At 46.8% G+C, this 18,700-nt stretch overlaps 1 protein-coding gene across 2 annotated transcripts in view; it reads right to left on the reverse strand.

Moving 5' to 3' along the window:
* Positions 1-18,700, reverse strand: part of CTSB (cathepsin B) — a 53,367-nt gene that overhangs the window by 14,660 nt on the left and 20,007 nt on the right. The window contains exon 1 of one of the 2 annotated variants that reach the window (XM_030879195.2): positions 14,237-14,378. The exons of the other annotated variant lie outside the window; for it this stretch is intronic. The gene's annotated coding sequence lies outside the window, so the exon portion shown is untranslated. Of the gene's footprint in view, positions 1-14,236; positions 14,379-18,700 lie in introns of those variants that run through there. 2 annotated transcript variants of the gene reach the window in all.

The raw sequence follows: 18,700 nt of genomic DNA on the forward strand, positions 1-18,700 counted from the left end.
TTTGAGCTTATTTTTGTGTATGGTGTTAGGGAGTGATCTAATCTCATACTTTCACGTGTACCTGTCCAGTTTACCCAGCACCAATTATTGAAAACGCTGTCCTTTCTCCACTGTACATTCCTGCATCCTTTATCAAAGATAAAGTGACCATATGTGCGAGGGTTTGTCTCTGGGCTTTCTATCCTGTTCCGCTGATCTTTCTGTTTTTGTGCCAGTACCGTACTGTCTTCATTACTGTAGCTTTGTAGTATAGTCTGAAGTCAGGGAGCATGATTCCTCCAGCTCCGTTTTTCGTTCTCAAGATTGCTTTGGCTATTCGGGGTCTTTTGTGTTTCCATACAAATTGTGAAATTTTTTGTTCTAGTTCTGCGAAAAATGCCAGTGGTAGTTTGATAGGGATTGCATTGAAGCTGTAGATTGCTTTGGGTAGTAGAGTCATTTTCACAATGTTGATTCTTCCAATCCAAGAACATGTATATCTCTCCATCTATTTGTATCATCTTTAATTTCTTTCATCAGTTTCTTATAATTTTCTGCATACATGTCTTTTGTCTCCTTAGGTAGATTTATTCCTAAATATTTTATTCTTATTGTTGCAATGGTAAATAGGAGTGTTTTCTTGATTTTACTTTCAGATTTTTCATCATTATTGTATAAGAATGCCAGACATTTCTGTGCATTAATTTTGCAACCTGCTACTTTACCAAATTCATTGATTAGCTCTAGTAGTTTTCTGGTAGCATCTTTAGGATTCTCTATGTATATTATCATGTCATCTGCAGACAGTGACAGCTTTATTTCTTTTCCGATTTGGATTCCTTTTATTTCCTTGTCTTCTCTGATTGCTGTGGCTAAAACTTCCAAAACTATGTTGAATAAGAATGGTGAGGGAGGGGAAGATGGCAGAAGAGTAAGACGCGGAGACCACCTTCCTTCCCACAGATACACCAGAAATACATCTACATGGGGAACAACTCCTACAGAACACCTACTGAGCGCTGGCAGAAGACCTCAGACCTCCCAAAAGGCAAGAAGCTCCCCATGTACCTGGGTAGGGCAAAAGAAAAAGTAAAAAACAGAGACAAAAGAATAGGGACAGGACCTGCACCAGTGGGAGGGAGCTGTTAAGGAGGAAAGGTTTCCACACACTAGGAAGCTCCTTCACAGGCGTGGACTGCGGGTAGCGGAGGGGGGGAGCTTCGGAGCCGCGGAGGAGAGCGCAGCAACAGGGGTGCGGAGGGCAACGCGGGGAGATTCCCACACAGAGGATCTGTGCCGACCGGCACTCACCAGGCCGAGAGGCTTGTCTGCTCACCCACCGTGGCAGGCGGGGCTGCAAGCTGAGGCTCGGCTTCGGACGGCAGGGAGAGGACTGCGGTTGGCGGCGTGAACACAGCCTGAAGGGGCTAGTGCACCACGGCTAGCCGGAACGGAGTCCGGGAAAACGTCTGAAGCTGCCGAAGAGGCAAGAGACTTTTTCTTCCCTCTTTGTTTCCTGGTGCGTGAGGAGAGGGGATTAAGAGCGCCGCTTAAAGGAGCGCCACAGACGGGTGCGAGCCGCGGCTAAAAGCGCGGACCCCAGAGACGGGTGCGAGCGGCGGCTAAAAGCGCGGACCCCAGAGACGGGTGCGAGCGGCGGCTAAAAGCGCGGACCCCAGAGACGGGCATGAGACGCTAAGGCTGCTGCAGCCGCCACCAAGAAACCTGTGTGCGAGCACAGGTCACTCTCCACACCTCCCCTCCCGGGAGCCTGTGCAGCCCGCCACTGCCAGGGTCCCGGGATGCAGAGACAACTTCCCAGGGAGAACGCACAGCGTGCCTCAGGCTGGTGCAACGTCACTCCGGCCTCTGCCACCACAGGCTCACCCAGCAACCGTACCCCTCCCTGCCCCAGGCCTGAGTGAGCCAGAGGCCCCGAATCAGCGGCTCCTTTAACCCCGTCCTGTCTGAGCGAAGAACAGACGCCCTCCGGCGACCTACACGCAGAGGCGGGGCCAAATCCAAAGCTGAGCCCCTGGGAGCTGTGAGAACAAAGAAGAGGAAGGGAAATCTCTCCCAGCAGCCTCAGAAGCAGTGGATTAAACCTCCACAATCAACTTGAAGTACCCTGCATCTGTGGAATACATGAATAGAAAACGAATCATCCCAAATTAAGGAGGTGGACTCTGAGAGGAAGATTTATGATTTTTTGCCCTTTTCCTCTTTTTGTGAGTGTGTATGTGTATGCTTCTGTGTGAGATTTTGTCTGTATAGCTTTGCTTCCACCATTTGCTAGGGTTCTACCCGTCCGTTTTTTGTTTTTAATTTTTTCCTTAATAACTATTCATTTATTTTAATAACTTTATATTTTATTTAATTTTACTTTATCTTCTTCCTTTCTTCTTTCCTTCCTTAACTCCTTCCTTCTTTCCTTCCTCCCTCCGTCCCTCTGTTCCTCCCTCCCTCCTTTCCTTCCTTCCTCCTTCCTTTCCTTCCTTTCTTCCTTCTTTCCTTTCTTCCTTCCTTCCTTTTTTTCTTTCTACTTCTACTAATTCTGTTTTCCTACTTTTTCTCCCTCTTATTCTGAGCCATGTGGATGAAAGTCTCTTGGTGCAGCAGCCAGGAGTCAGTGCTGTGCCTCTGAGGTGGGAGAGCCAACTTCAGGACACTGGTCCACAAGAGACCTCCCAGCTCCACATAATATCAAATGGCAAAAATCTCCCACAGATATCCATCTCAACACCAGCACCCAGCTTCACTCAACGACCAGCAAGCTACAGTGCTGGACACCCTATGCCAAACAACTAGCAAAACAGGAACACAACCGCACATGTTAGCAGAGAGCCTGCCTAAAATCGTAATAAGTCCACAGACACCCCCAAACACACCACCATATGTGGACCTGCCCACCAGAAAGACAAGATCCAGCCTCATCCACCAGAACACAGGCACTAGTCCCATCCACCAGGAAGCCTACACAACCCACTGAACCAACCTTAGCCACTGGGGACAGACACCAAAAACAACGGGAACGACGAACCTGCAGCCTGCAAAAAGGAGACCCCAAACACAGTAAGATAAGCAAAATGAGAAGACAGAAAAACACACAACAGATGAAGGAGCAAGATAAAAACCCACCAGACCTAACAAATGAAGAGGAAATACGCAGTCTACCTGAAAAAGAATTCAGAATAATGATAGTAAAGATGATCCAAAATCTTGGAAATAGACAAAATGCAAGAAACATTTAACAAGGACCTAGAACTAAAGATGAAACAAGCAACGATGAACAACACAGTAAATGAAATTAAAAATACTCTACATGGGATCAATAGCAGAATAACTGAGGCAGAAGAACGGATAAGGGACCTGGAAGACAAAATAGTGGAAATAACTACTGCAGAGCAGAATAAAGAAAAAAGAATGAAAAGAACTGAGGACAGCCTCAGAGACCTCTGAGACAACATTAAACGCACCAACATTCGAATTATAGGGGTTCCAAAAAAGAAGAGAAAAAGAAAGAGACTGAGAAAATATCTGGCGAGATTATAGTGCAAAACTTCCCTAATATGGGAAAGGAAATAGTTAATCAAGTCCAGGAAGGACAGAGAGTCCCATACAGGATAAATCCAAGAAGAAATACGCCAAGACACATATTAATCAAACTGTCAAAAATTAAATACAAAGAAAACATATTAAAAGCAGCAAGGGAAAAACAACAAATAACACACAAGGGAATCCCCATAAGGTTAACAGCTGATCTTTCAGCAGAAACTCTGCAAGCCACAAGGAACTGGCAGGACATATTGAAAGTGATGAAGGACAAAAACCTGCAACCAAGATTACCCTACCCAACAAGGATCTCATTCAGATTAGATGGAGAAATTAAAACCTTTACAGACAAGCAAAAGCTGAGAGAGATCAGCACTGCCAAACCAGCTTTACAACAAATGGTAAAGGAACTTCTCTAGGCAAGAAACACAAGAGAAGGAAAAGACCTATAATAACGAACCCAAAACAATTTACAAAATGGGAATAGGAACATACATATCGATAATTACCTTAAATGTAAATGGACTAAATGCTCCCACCAAAAGACACAGATTGGCTGAATGGATACAAAAACAAGACCCATATATATGCTGTCTACAAGAGACCCACTTCAGACCCAGAGACACATACAGACTGAAAGTAAGGGGATGGAAAAAGATATTCCATGCAAATGGAAACCAAAAGAAAGCTGGAGTAGCAATTCTCATATCAGACACAATGGACTTTAAAATAAAAACTATTAGAAGAGACAAAGAAGGACACTACATAATGATCAAGGGATCGATCCAAGAAGACATAACAATTGTAAATATTTATGCCCCCAACATAGGAGCACCTGAATACATAAGGCAAATACTAACAGCCTAAAAAACGGAGATTGACAGTAACACATTCATAGTAGGGGACTTTAACACCCCACTTTCACCAATGGACAGATCACTCAAACGGAAACTAAATAAGGAAACACAACCTTTATATGATACATTACACAAGATAGACTTAATTGATATTTTTAGGACATTCCATCCAAAACAACAGAATACACATTTCACTCAAGTGCTCATGGAACATTCTCCAGGATAGATATCTTGGGTCACAAATCAAGCCTTCGTAAATTTAAGAAAATTGAAATTGTATCAAGTATCTTTTCCAACCACAACACTATGAGACTAGATATCAATTACAGGAAAAGATCTATAGAAAACACAAACACATGGAAGTTAAAAAATACACTACATGATAACAAAGTGATCACTGAAGAAATCAAAGAGGAAATAAAAAAATACCTAGAAACAAATGACAAAGGAGACAGGACGACCCAAAACCGATGGAATGCAGCAAAAGCAGTTCTAAGAGGGAAGTTTATAGCAAAACAATCCCACCTTAAGAAACAGGAAACATTTCGAATAACAACCTAAACTTGCAACTAAAGCAAGTAGAGAAAGAAAAACAAAAAACCCCCAAGAGTAGCAGAAGGAAAAAAAAATAAAAATCAGATCAGAAATAAATGAAAAACAAATGAAGGAAATGATAGCAAAGATCAATAAAACTAAAAGCTGACTATTTAAGAAGATAAACAAAATAAATAAACCATTAGCCAGAATCATCAAGAAAAAAAGGGAGAAGACTCAAATCAACAGAATTTGAAATGAAAAAGCAGAAGTGAAAACTGACACTGCAGAAAAACAAAAGATCATGAGAGATTACTACAAGCAACTCTATACCAATAAAATGGACAAAGTGGAAGAAATAGACAAATTCTTAGAAATGCACAAACTGCCAACACTGAATCAAGAAGAAATAGAAAATATGAACAGACCAATCACAAGCACTGAAACTGAAACTGTGATTAAAAATCTTCCAACAAACAAAAGCCCAGGACGAGAGTGCTTCAAAGGCGAATTCTATCAAACATTCAGAGAAGACCTAACACCTATCCTTCTCAAACTCTTCCAAAATATAGCAGAGGGAGAAAGAGGCCCAAACTCATTCTACGAGGCCACCATCACCTTGATACCAAAACCAGACAAGGATGTCACAAAGAAAGAAAACTACAGGCCACTATCACTGATGAACACAGATGCAAAAGTCCTCAACAAAATACTAGCAAACAGAATCCAACACAGCACATTAAAAGGATCATACACCATGACCAAGTGGGGTTTATTCCAGGAATGCAAGGATTCTTCAATACACGCAAATCAATCAACGTGATACACCGTATTAACAAACTGAAGGAGGAAAACCATATGATCATCTCAACAGAGGCACAGAAAGCTTTCGACAAAATTCAACACCCACTTATGATAAAAACCCTGCAGAAAGTAGGCACAGAGGGAACTTTCCTCAACATAATAAAGGCCATATATGACAAACCCACAGCCAACATCGTCCTCAACGGTGAAAACCTCAAAGCATTTCCACCAAGATCAGGAACAAGACAACTTTGCCCACTCTCACCACGCTTATTCAGCATAGTTTTTGGAAGTTTTAGCCACAGCAATCAGAGAAAAAAGGAAATAAAGTAATCCAAATCGGGAAAGAACAAGTAAAGCTGTCACTTTCTGCAGATGACATGATACTATACATAGAGAACCCTAAAGATGCTACCAGAAAACCACTAGAGCTAATCAATGTATTTGGTAAAGTAGCAGGATACAAAATTAATGCACAGAAACCTCTGGCATTCCTATACACTAATGACGAAAAATCTGACGGTGAAATCAAGGAAACACTCCCATTTACCACTGCAACCAAAAGAATAAGATATCTAGGAATAAACCTACCTGAGGAGACAAAAGACCTGTATGCAGAAAATTATAAGACACTGATGAAAGAAATTAAAGATGATACAAACAGATGGAGAGATATACCATGTTCTTGGATTGGAAGAATCAACATTGTGAAAATGACTCTACTACCCAAAGCAATCTACAGCTTCAATGCAATCCCTATCAAACTACCACTGGCATTTTTCGCAGAACCAGAACAAAAAATTTCACAATTTGTATGGAAACACAAAAGACCCCGAACAGCCAAAGCAATCTTGAGAACGAAAAACGGAGCAGGAGGAATCAGGCTCCCTGACTTCAGACTATACTACAAAGCTACCGTAATCACGACAGTATGGTACTGGCACAAAAACAGAAAGACAGATCAAAGGAACAGGATAGAAAGCCCAGACATAAACCCACACACATATGGTCACCTTACTTTTAATAAAGGAGGCAGGAATGTACAGGGGAGAAAGGACAGCCTCTTCAGTAAGTGGTGCTGGGAAAACTGGACAGGTACGTGTAAAAGTATGAGATTACATCACTCCCTAACACCATACACAAAAATAAGCTCAAAATGGATTAAAGGCCTAAACGTAAGGCCAGAAACCATCAAACTCTTAGAGGAAAACATAGGCAGGACACTCTATGACATAAATCACAGCAGGATCCTTTTTGACCCACCTCCTAGAGAAATGGAAATATAAACAATAATAAACAAATGGGACCTAATGAAACTTCACAGCTTTTGCACAGCAAAGGAAACGATAAATAAGACCAAAAGACAACCCTCAGAATGGGAGAAAATATTTGCAAATGAAGCAACTGACAAAGGATTACCCTCCAAAATGTATAAGCAGCTCATGCAGCTCAGTAACAAAAAACCAATCAACCCACTCCAAAAATGGGCAGAGGACCTAAATAGACATTTCTCCAAAGAAGATATACAGACTGCCAACAAACACATGAAAGAATGCTCAACATCCTTAATCATTAGAGAAATGCAAATCAAAACTACAATGAGATATCATCTCACACCAGTCAGAATGGCCATCATCAAAAAATCTAGACACAATAAACGCTGGAGAGGGTGGGGAGAGAAGGGAACCCTCTTGCACTGCTGGTGGGAATGTAAATTGATACAGCCACCGTGGAGAACGGTATGGAGGTTACTTTAAAAACTACAAATAGAACTACCATATGACCCAGCAATGCCACTACTGGGCATATACCCCGAGAAAACCGTAATTCGAAAAGAGTCATGTGCCAAAATGTTCACTGCAGCTCTATTTACAATAGCCCGGAGATGGAAACAACCTAAGTGTCCATCATCGGATGAATGGACAAAGAAGATGTGGCACATATATACAATGGAATATTACTCAGGCATAAAAAGAAACGAAACTGAGCTGTTTGTAATGAGCTGGATAGACCTAGAGTCTGTCATACAGAGTGAAGTAAGTCAGAAAGAGAAAGACAAATACCGTATGCTAACACATATATATGGAATTTCAGGGGAAAAAAAAGGTCATGAAGAACCTAGGGGTAAGACAGGAATAAAGACACAGACCTCCTAGAGAATGGACTTGATGTGGGGAGGGGGAAGGGTAAGCTGTGACAAAGTGAGAGAGAGGCATGGACACATACACACTACCAAACGTAAGGTAGATAGCTAGTGGGAAGCAGCCGCATAGCACACAGAGATCAGCTCAGTACTTGGTGACTGCCTCGAGGGGTGGGATAGGGAGGGTGGGAGGGAGGGAGATGCAAGCGGGAAGAGATATGGGAACATATATATATATATATATATATATATAAATATATATATAACTGATTCATTTTGTTGTGAAGCAGAAACTAACACACCATTGTAAAGCAATTATACTGCAATAAAGATGTAAAAAAAATGCCATATAAAAAAAAAGATTGGTGGGAGTGGGCAACCTTGTCTTGTTCCTGATCTTAGTGCAAATGGTTTCATTTTTTCACCACTGTGGACGATACTGGCTGTGGGTTTGTTATATATGTCCTTTTTTAATGTTGAATAAAGTTCCCCCTATGCCTACTTCTGCAGGGCTTTTATCATAAATGGGTGTTGAATTTTGTCCAAAGCTTTCTCTGCATGTTTTGAGATAATCATACGGCAAGCTTGATTTTTAAAACAGCCTTCTTACACAGTTAAGAATCCTCTGTAGACTGGTTTCTAAATCTGATCTAAGGAGACAGGACATGTACCTGAAATTTCCAAATCAGCCAGCTGCAATCTTCTGACTAATCCAGAAGAAGATGGATGCATGTCCAGCCACAGTCTTTCATCAGGTCCTCTGCTCTCCCTTACCCACTGCTGCCGCTTAAATACTGCTGACCCCTTTCACTGTTGGCTCTAAAGAACTGAGTGCCTTCATTTTGCCAATAGCCACAAATTAAGGTTGTTTCTTACATGTCAGCAAAGTGGCTCTAGGCGGGGGGAAGGTGGAAGGGCTGGAGGGTTGTGAAGGTTCAGTGGGACCTTGCTACAGCTTGTGTTTCTCTTCCACAAAGGCTGCTCTTGCCCCTTGCTGTCACCGCGGCACTGGCTCCGGGAGCCTGGGCCATTTCAGCGCACCCACACAGAAGCAGGCAGGCCTGCGCTTCCCCTCCATGTCATCCGCCCACTTACACCTCCATGTTGGAGCGGTACAAGCGACCCAACCTCAGATGTGCTCTGATCGACCCGAAGGACACCCAGGACCTCTCCTTGAGTCCGAAGCACAGCCTTGACGTGGTCTTTCTATTTTACGTCTTGGTTCCTAATGGAAACATGTGAAGCTACTTTCTGGCTTATAATCTTTAAATCAAAACCAAAACCAAACAAAAACAGCTGCCAGTCTTCATCCTCACAGCTTTAAGGAGACAGATGGCCAGGCATCGCTGGCTCTCCAGCCCCTACAGCCCGGCTCCCCACAGCTAAATGCGCCCAAGCAAGCACTGTGTGGCCCAGAAAAGGCACCCAGCGCGTCACTGCAGGCTCCAGGAGCTGCGAGAAGGCCCCACCTGCCTCCGGCACCTGAACCCTTTCGGACACTCACAGGGACTCCCCTGCTCCCCGTCTGCCAGTTGTCTGCCTGAAATAAGTGACTGATTCCCACCAGGCTCAGCAGGGAGGCCTCCTCGAGCTGCTCTCCCATGATGCCTGGAAACCGCGCGGCTACACTGCCCACAAATGGGACACTGCTTAAGGTCATCCACAGCAGCTCATAACCTGCACACTTAGAAAGTTACTCTCCTAGGCCTAAAACCATGGATCCCCCAAGAAGGCCCTCAGCGGTCAAAACATTTTGTAGTTTTGAGAAACATGACCATTTGGGCAAAGTTCTGGAAAGTTCTGGAGGCTTTTGCTTGCTGGATTGCTCCCCGACGCTGACCCTGACTTAGTGTGATGCTGAAGAGGTGCTTCATCCCTGTGTCTCAGCTTCTAAAACGGGCGTGCTGCCTGGATCTTGAAGGACCTTGGGGCTACTTCATGAAAGCTTTCAGAAATCCCTGGAGATTCAAATGAGATGAGTGTGCCATGCCTCTCCAGCCCGCGGGAACACAGCAGCTCCCTAATTCAATCCCAGGCTGGAGTACATCTCCCTGCTGGCTGGGCACTGCTGGGGGGGATTGGCAGACACAAGAACAAGCAACAGAAAGGCCTCGCCTCTCCGGCTTGGTCTGGGTTTCCTCCCCTGGGGCCCTGGGAAGATACATTCCCCTCACCAGGCTGCTGGGAGATGGAAGGAGACATCTTCCCTGCAGCCTGGCTGGGTGTGGACAGCCCTACTGCCACCAGAAAACAATCCCTCACGCACCAGCGCCAGCAGCGCGAACATACAGCTCCCCGTGCACAGGCCGGTTAACTCCTGCCATCGCAGGGTAATTCTTTCTATTCTCGGTTGTATCCCAGTGTGGAAGAAAAATCAGGATCCCCCTACTCAGATGATGGTTTATCCTGCTATCTTGACCACCAGAACAAAGTACCCCCCAAATACCTGCAGGGCTAAGTATTTGGAGAAGGGGGGGCTGACTGCTCCCAGCTGATGTGTGACAAGGCCTGTACCCTGGAGCAGCTGAACCCCTTGGGCAGCATCGCCTTCCCAGGTCTTGCGCAAGCCCAGAGGCCATGTGACTGGTTTGTTCCAGTGAGCACATCCTGCCCCAGTCCAGGTCAGCAGGTCAGGGGGTCACGGAGAAGCTCAGCCCCGCGGGGTCTCTCGGCAGAGTAGCTGGTTTCACACTGCTCTATACTGGATCAGTTCACTATCTAGACGGTATCTGTCCCATCCTCCTTGCCGCATCCGTGCTGGTAACTCTAGGTTATCTTGATGACCAGACTAAGTGAGTGATTTGCCCCGTAGAGACAGGTAATACAGTCAAGACTGCAGGCACCATCCTTCCCAGCACCCAGCATTCATAAGATGGTAGTGATGGAAAAGGGCCTCTGGTCTTGATTAAGGTTTTTGTTTCCCAGGTGAGGGGAACTGAAGCTTAAGAAAAGACCCAAGGCAAGCTCTGGATGGTGTACCTGGGTAGGGACAGAACTGCCAAGAGATGGAATTGTAGAGATTCCTCCACAATTATCTGCGTGACACCTGTCATGTCACAAACTCGCAGATGCCTCAGTTTTCTCACCTGTGAAGTGGAAGAGTCAGACTTCCAGTACCCAAAACCCACACGCATCCTCAAAGTTAAAAAATCAGAAAATATTATCTAATTGCAGACAAGTCCAGATACCTAGGTTAGGATCAAAAGAAGCCTTCTTAAGTTCTAGCTGTGGACAAACACATTAAAACCCACAAACTATCACTGATCAACAACAAAAATAGAAAAACCTCATCAATGATTTCCTAGAGCAAAGAATTAAATTTGACTTCCCAGTCATGCAAATCAAAACAAGGACAGCATTTCAAACGCACCAGACTGGCAGAAATTAAAGTCCGATAATGTCTGGTGTTGGTAAATATGAAAGACAAAAACCCTCAAGGCCACTGGGAATATACGCTGGTAAAACCTCATTGGACAGCACTGTCAGCATCTAGAAAAATGGAAGGTGCACACACCTTAGGACCCAGCAACTTACTGACTTCTGCTTCTGCCCTAGAGAAACTCTTGCAAGTGTCTGACAGACACAAGGATACTGCAGTGCTGAGAATAGTGAAAAAGCAAAACTAATTGTCCCTCAGGAAATAAATACACCGTGCATTTCAGATGAATGAACTGGACCTGCTATGTATTAACCTAAAGCAATCTCACAGACACAAGTGGAAAAAGGACACATGCAGTATAATTAAAGTGTGTTAATTTCAATAACATTATTCACAAATTGATACAAAGTATTAAAAGAACAAGGAGAAAAAAACCCAACCAGGCAGGAGAATCATAAAGAGAAGAGCAGATAAGAGTTACAAGGTCCCTCAGACACCAGTAACAGATTTGCAGAGTGAAGAAGCTGGAAGCTGCTGTCTGCCCACGGGGGCCATGACCAGCAGGGGAGGCACTGACTCTAAGACCGACCACACACACACACACACACACCTCTGAGATAAGAAGCTGTGGGTGCTGCAAAAAGCAGGTGGGGATGAGGCCTGCGCTTTAAAACGGGACTGAAGTCTAAATGTTTAATGGTGTTTGATCCCTAGATCCCCCTCCTACCCAAGCTAGGTTGGGATGTGAACATACCAGGCATGGAGGGACTCGGGAGTCATCTCCCAGGCACCCTTGCTGAGGCAGCTCTGGAGTGTGCGCTGAGCGTGAACCAAGAAAAATGAAGACACGGGACGAGGGGTGGAATGCCGACAGCCTCCCAAAACCCAGTGAGTCCAACACACACCTGCGTGTGCTTCAACTAGATTCGTCAATTTACCGTCAATCCTGACCACCTCTACACGTGAGGCTGAACCATATCCAAGTGCCTGACTGCAATCCTCCTTGATGTACAAAAACTACCATTTCATATAGTTCAGCCTCACATATTTCCAACGCTTTCCTTATGCTAAACTGCCCAAAACAGGCGGCAGACACTGTGGGTCCTCACCCTTAAACGTTTCAGTTCTTCTCTCCCGAGCACAGGGATATTCAATACAACCCCAACTCATCACCACATTTAAGAAAACCACCCAAGAGACATCCCAAGGCTCACCTGAAAGCACTCTTCCTTCACTTCCCAATCCAGCTGCCAATGGTAACACAAGGTATCTCAGCCCTAAAATGTATACCACGTCCTACTCCAACTCCCAGCGCCGGCAGCTGGGGAAAGAAAGAGCCCATCTACAAGGAGGGCCGCAGCTCAGGCTGCTGAATTGGCAGCACACAGGCAGGTGCTTCCTGGAGCTAAAGGGCTTCCACACTCACTGCCTGGCCAGTTCAGAAACAGGCTGTCCAGACCCAGCAGCAGGGGAGCTCAAGTGGAGCCAGGGCTGTGTCTGGCGCAAGTCGCCTTCCCCTGGGCCTGGGACGCCCCCAGATAAGGGATCTGCACCCTTCCACTTGGCTGCACCCCAGCTCTGGGACAAAAATGCCCCCAAAGGTTTGAGTGAATCCATTCTCCAAGGTGCCTTCAACTCGTTGGGAAAGCCACACAGGTTGGGGGCAGCACAGCCCCTTTCTCTATGAAGCTCAAAGGCGCTAAGTCACCATCCCCAGTGCCAACAGGAAACAATCCTCCAGGAAGTTAAGGATGTTACGAAAGAAAAGGAAAGTAGCCTTTACCAAAGAAGACGCCCTGCTAAGGCTCTTCCTCATATCACCCTGCATCTATAGATTCAATTAGATGAACGCACCTCAGCTGCATTCGCCTCTAGTGAGGCACCTGAGGGTCAGTTTTTCCAAAGGTAACCAAAGGTTCTAGGCCTCCCTTTGAACCCCTCCTCCCCGCACTGGGTACGAGTCTCTCCTGGGTCAGAGGGAGGGAATGTGGAGCCTGAGCTACTGTCCTTCTCCCCGTGCCAGCCTACTGGCTTCCTCAGTGCCGGGGGAAGGGGTTGACCGAGGCCCACGAAGAAGACAAATCCAATTCACATCTACCTGGACAGCCGGCGGACCCCCAAACTCGGTCACCCCACAACGCTCCCTCTCCGAGGCCTCCACGGTCATCAGCTGAGCGACAGGCGATGCCCCCGGGGCTCTGCTCTGCCTTCGCCTCTCCCGCAGCACCCTGGGCCCAGACCGGCTCCCTTCCTTAGCAAACCAGGGGTGGGCCCAGCCTCTCCCTCCCCCCACACTCCCGGGGCTGGCACCCCGGGTCCTACAGCCTCCTGTGCCCCCCTCTGCTTAGTTTCTCCTCCCATCTGTGGATTTAACTCTTTCTGTGGGTCCCACCTTCCTCCACCCAGTTCCAGGTTCCTGTTTTCCAATTTGTCTTCTGGGGGTCCCCGGACTTGGGTGTGATTGTGTGCAAGAAACTGCCCGGGCAAACCCTTTAGAAAAAGAATACACCTAAAACTGATGCAGGTAAATATTATCATCCCAGCAATTTACCGAGGAAACTGAGGCCCATTAGCTCAAAAGGGGCTGGGGAGCCGAGCTGCCGCCGAAGTCAGCGGGGCCCGGGCCAAGCTCTTCCTCGCAGGCTCCTCCCTCGGATCCCACCGCCCGGCCCTCCCCGGCCCTGAAGACGGCGGACCGTGGGGTCTGGATGACCCAGCCTGGGGTCAGAACACGACTCGGGGACTGGGGGCTGCGGGGGGGGGAACACGAGCCTCCCAGCCGGAGTGGGTGGGAATGGGGGAGGAGCACCGGCTACCCGCGCTGGGATTCATTTTTGCTTTTCTCACCACAACGACGTCCGGGAGGACGCCGTGCCGCCCCGGCTCGCCCCGGCTCGCCCGGCTGCGACTGCCCGAGGGTCCCCCTTTCCGCCGGCCAGGGACGCCGGTCTCCCCATCCCCCCGACCCGCCCGCACGCACTCACTCACCGCGCTCCGCCGCCGCCGCAGAGGGCCTGGGCCTGCAGCGTGAGACCGCCCTGGCCGGCGCTGGTAATGGTGCCGGTGCCTGAGCAGCAGCTGTAGCTCCTCAGGGTCGCCCCCGCGCTAAGTAGAGCGCCCGGCCCCGCCCCGCGCTCGACTGACTCCTCACGTGACCGCCGGCGCCCCGCCCCGCCCCGCGCCCGGCTGACTCACCACGTGACCGCCGGCGCCCCGCCGCCGCGCCCGCCCGGCTCCCGGGCCTCCAGCCGCCTGGGAAGAGGGGTTCTGAGCGCCGCCGGCTTCCACCCTGCGCGCTGGGACCCGTGCGGAGCGGAAGGGGGCTGGAGGCGGCCCTCGGGGCCTCACCCCGCCTGGAGAGATTCCCCGGGGCCCACCCGGCCGAGACGCAGCGCATCAAAGCCAAAGCCCGAATTCCTACTTAAGGGAGGGGACAGCTGTTTCTTATTTCGTTGATCCAGAAACAACTGCCAGAGATGGGGGTATCGAGACAGCAGGCTTCCCAGAAAAGCCTTAAAAGGCTGTTAGCTTTACTATTCTGAGACTGTGCCTATCAGATCGTCCAGCTATGTAAGAAAAAAAAAAAGGTAGTAGTTAATTACCACTGAGTACTAATTTCAGGAGCTGCATCAGGATTTCTATAGAGAAGCACCTGAGAGGCAAAAATCTGTTTGGAAGAGTGGTTGCCAGGAGGCCGGTCCTGAAGAGGTCGTACACAGCAAGCACACTGTTGTACCTGAAGTTTACTTGGGGGTGGGGGTCCCTATGGAGGCTGATGGAGGGGCTCAAGTCCCACTTGGTTCCATGATTCCCCGGATGTTTTTTTAAAATAAATTTATTTATTTATTTACTTTGGGGCTGTGTTGGGTCTTCGTTGCTGCGCGCGGGCTTTCTCTGCTTGCTGCGAGCGGGGGCTACTCTTCATTGCAGTGTGAGGGTTTCTCATTGCGGTGGCTTCTCATGTTGTGGAGCACGGGCTCTAGGCGCGTGGGCTTCATTAGTTGTGGCACGCGGGCTCAGTAGTTGTGCCTCACGGGCTCTAGAGCGCAGGCTCAGTAGTTGTGGCGCACGGGCTTAGTTGCTCCGTGGCATGTGGGATCTTCCCGGACCAGGGCTAGAACCTGTGTCCACTACATTGGCAGGTGGATTCTTAACCACTGCGCCACCAGGGAAGTCCCCTGGATGTTTCTAACACGCATGACAATCTTGCGAGGTTGGTATGATCCCAGTATTATTCAACGGGCTCAGAAAAGTCTGGTATTTTATCCTGGTGCTCCTGTAGTAAGAAAGCTGTAGATCTGGCCAACTCCAGGAGGCCCTGGATGTCTTCTGTGTCCTGCAGATGCCTGGCCATGAGCTGTGACACAGTCCCTGTGCATGCCAGGGCCCTTCAGAGAGTCTCCGGACACGTGGTCGCACCTGTTTGGTCCCAGTTAGGGGTAAGAGTGGAAGGAAAAAAGACTCAGTCCACACATGGTTGCTGCATCCTCAAGTGTGTGGAATATCCAAGGAACTTACAACAGCAGTTGTAAGCAGGGGATCAAGAGACTCCAGCCTTGGACTCCAGACTGCAAGTCAGTGTTTTGCCAAGTCACCTTCATATGACATCAGTCATTCTTGAATTCCATAATAGTGCTCGGAAGAGGCACAAAGTAGGAGGACAAGCCCATGATCATGATAAATCTCTCTCCCTCTCTCTTCTTTATAGCATGACAAGAGGAGTGCCAAGTGCTTTTCATGCATTCTCTCAATTTTACGGGATTTTGGATGGGTGCCATTATAGAGATAGAAATCCCTTTTGAAATAGAGCAAAAGAAAAATAAACAGGTACTACTAGAGTAGAATTGAACCATTCCTGGGAGATCCAGGAGTGCTTCGTGGAGGAAGCAACATGCCACAGGATCTATGTTACTTCCCTCTTTGCTCTCACTGGTTCTTAAGCTCCAAGAGGACCAGGATTTTGCCTGTGTTGTTCCCTCTGCGTCCCCAGCACATAGTAGCGTGCTTGGCACCTAGTAGAGAACGAACACTTGTTCACTGAGTGAATTCATAAATGAATGAAATGGACTTTGAAGGTTAATAGAATTTTGGCTTAACTTGCCAGGTTTGGGACCAGGGAATAGCTCTCAGAATGTACAGAAGGGCCTTGGCCTGTATGTGCAGAAGATGTTTGCCTGTTGAGCTTCTGGAAAAGAGGCCTAGGTATACAACCAAAAGAGATAAAAACATATCCTCACAAAAACTTGGATTCAGATGTTCATTGCAGCATTATTCACAATAAACAAAGGGTAGAACCCAGTGCCCATCCACTGATAAATTGATACACAATACGCCATATGCCCATATAACAGAATGGTACTCATTTATAAAAAGGAATGAAATATTGGTACATACTACGGCATGGATAAGCCTTGAAAACATTTATGCTAAGTGAAAGAAGCCAGTCACAAAGACCACATATTATATGATCCCATTTATATGAAATGTCCAGAAGAGGCAAATCTATAGAGATTGAAAGTAGATTAGTGATTGTCTCAGGCTGGGGGGGCAGACAGGGAGATGGGAGATTTGGGAGGTGATAGCTAAAAGGTATGGGACTTCTTGAGTAATAAAAGTGCTCTAAAATTGATTGTGGTGATGGATATATATGTACCCTATGACCATAGTAAAAAAAAAACCATTGAATTGTACACTTTTAAATGAGTAAATATTTTGGTATGTCAGTTATATCTCAATAAAACTATTACAAAAAAATTTTAAAAGAGGGTTGATTAAGGAAGTACTGGAAAAGGCTAAAGTAGAAACAACCCTCCCCCCCCCCACTTTTTCTGGCCGTCCTTTAAAAAGTCCCTTTCCTGAAGAAATATCTGATCTGTTTCTCTCTCTTTTGTAAACACTTGTAAATTCATTTTCCACTGACCTCTTTCTGCCAGCTTCTAAATCCAGAGGAGTTAGGCTGGTGGTGGAGAGATTTTTAATGGATGGTTTGTCGATATTTACTGGGCTCTTTAGTAGCTGACAGTGGAGTCTGACGGTTTGGGCATCAGCTAGTTCTTCCTCCCAGGTGTTAACCCAACAGAGTGACAACTGATAAGAGCGAATCCTCTCTCTACCTTCTTTTTTTTAATATTTATTTATTTATTTGGTTGTGTGGGATCTTAGTTGCAGCAGGCGGGCTCCTTAGTTGTGGCTCACCAGCTCCTTAGTTGCAGCATGCATGTGGGATCTAGTTCCATGACTGGGGATAGAACCCAGGCCCCTTGCATTGGGAGCGCAGAGTCTTAGCCACTGGACAACCAGGGAAGTCCCACAGATAAGACCTTTTGAAGGTCTCCTTGGGCCCCTAATTCTTACTTTAGTCCTTTTATGAGCCTGAGAGCGTGATCTCCTGAGACCTCTAGCAGGTGGAAGGAAGGAAGTATTTGAAGGAGGATTTCTTTCCCCCATTATGCCCTGCCCCCAGTTCACTCAAGCCTACAGGGCCAGAAGCACTGGATTCTACCACGAACCAGAATCTTCTGAGCTTCCTGGAGGGCTCTGACCAATGGGAAGAGTTGACAATAGTCTCCTGCACAGAGATCTTGTTCCCTGAAAGCTGGGTTCACCTCTTGGTGGATGTTGAGCCAACAGACACAACCAAGTCAAAGATCACAAAGAGAAGGATGTATTATTACTTGCAGCAAGGAAGGAGAACACTGGGGATCTTTCCCAAAGCAGTGTCTCCCCAAACAGCAAAACTGGGGAAGGTTTAAGCTAAGGGTACATACATATTAATGAAGGGGCTTGAGCAGAGGACCATTAGCACAGAATTGGGGCTAAGCTGACTGAAGTCGGGAGGGTCAACGTCATCATTCTGTCCTCCACCTGGGTAGGGACCTTTTTCCCGCAGAACTCTAAGATATATTGGTGGGACTTCCCTGGTCGGGGAACTAAGATCCCACATGCCATTCAGCCACAAGAGATAAATTTTTTAAAAGGATATATTATTATGTATACCCCTTGAGGAGAAACTAGGACTCTGCTTTATCACTGCACTATTTGACTGCCTTTTCTCTGTTCCTGCGTTCCTTTGTTCCCTTAAAATCATTAATTACTGAGACCTACTCAAGGGCAAGCATTGTGGCCAGGCTTAGATCACAAAAGGGCATAGGCCAAAATGGGTTCTCTTGTACCAAGAAAACCATTCCTGGCTCCCTTTCTCCAGGACCCCCTACCCTATCTGCTTACAATCTCCCTTATCAACACTTTTTTCCCACTGGTCCTAGCCAGGGTAGGAAAAAAAAAAAAAAAAAAACAGAGCCAGAAAAACCTGGGTTTGATTTCTAGTTCCAAAGTTTCTTCACTTTTCCCAGCCTCTAAACAGGTTGTTATGAGGGGATAATTTAAGTTAGATTCTGTGTAGTGCACCAACCACAGTGCCCATGAAACCGAGCAGGACACTATGGGGCCTTC

Source organism: Globicephala melas, chromosome 6 (genome assembly GCF_963455315.2).
Source record: "Globicephala melas chromosome 6, mGloMel1.2, whole genome shotgun sequence".
NCBI lineage: Eukaryota > Metazoa > Chordata > Mammalia > Artiodactyla > Delphinidae > Globicephala > Globicephala melas.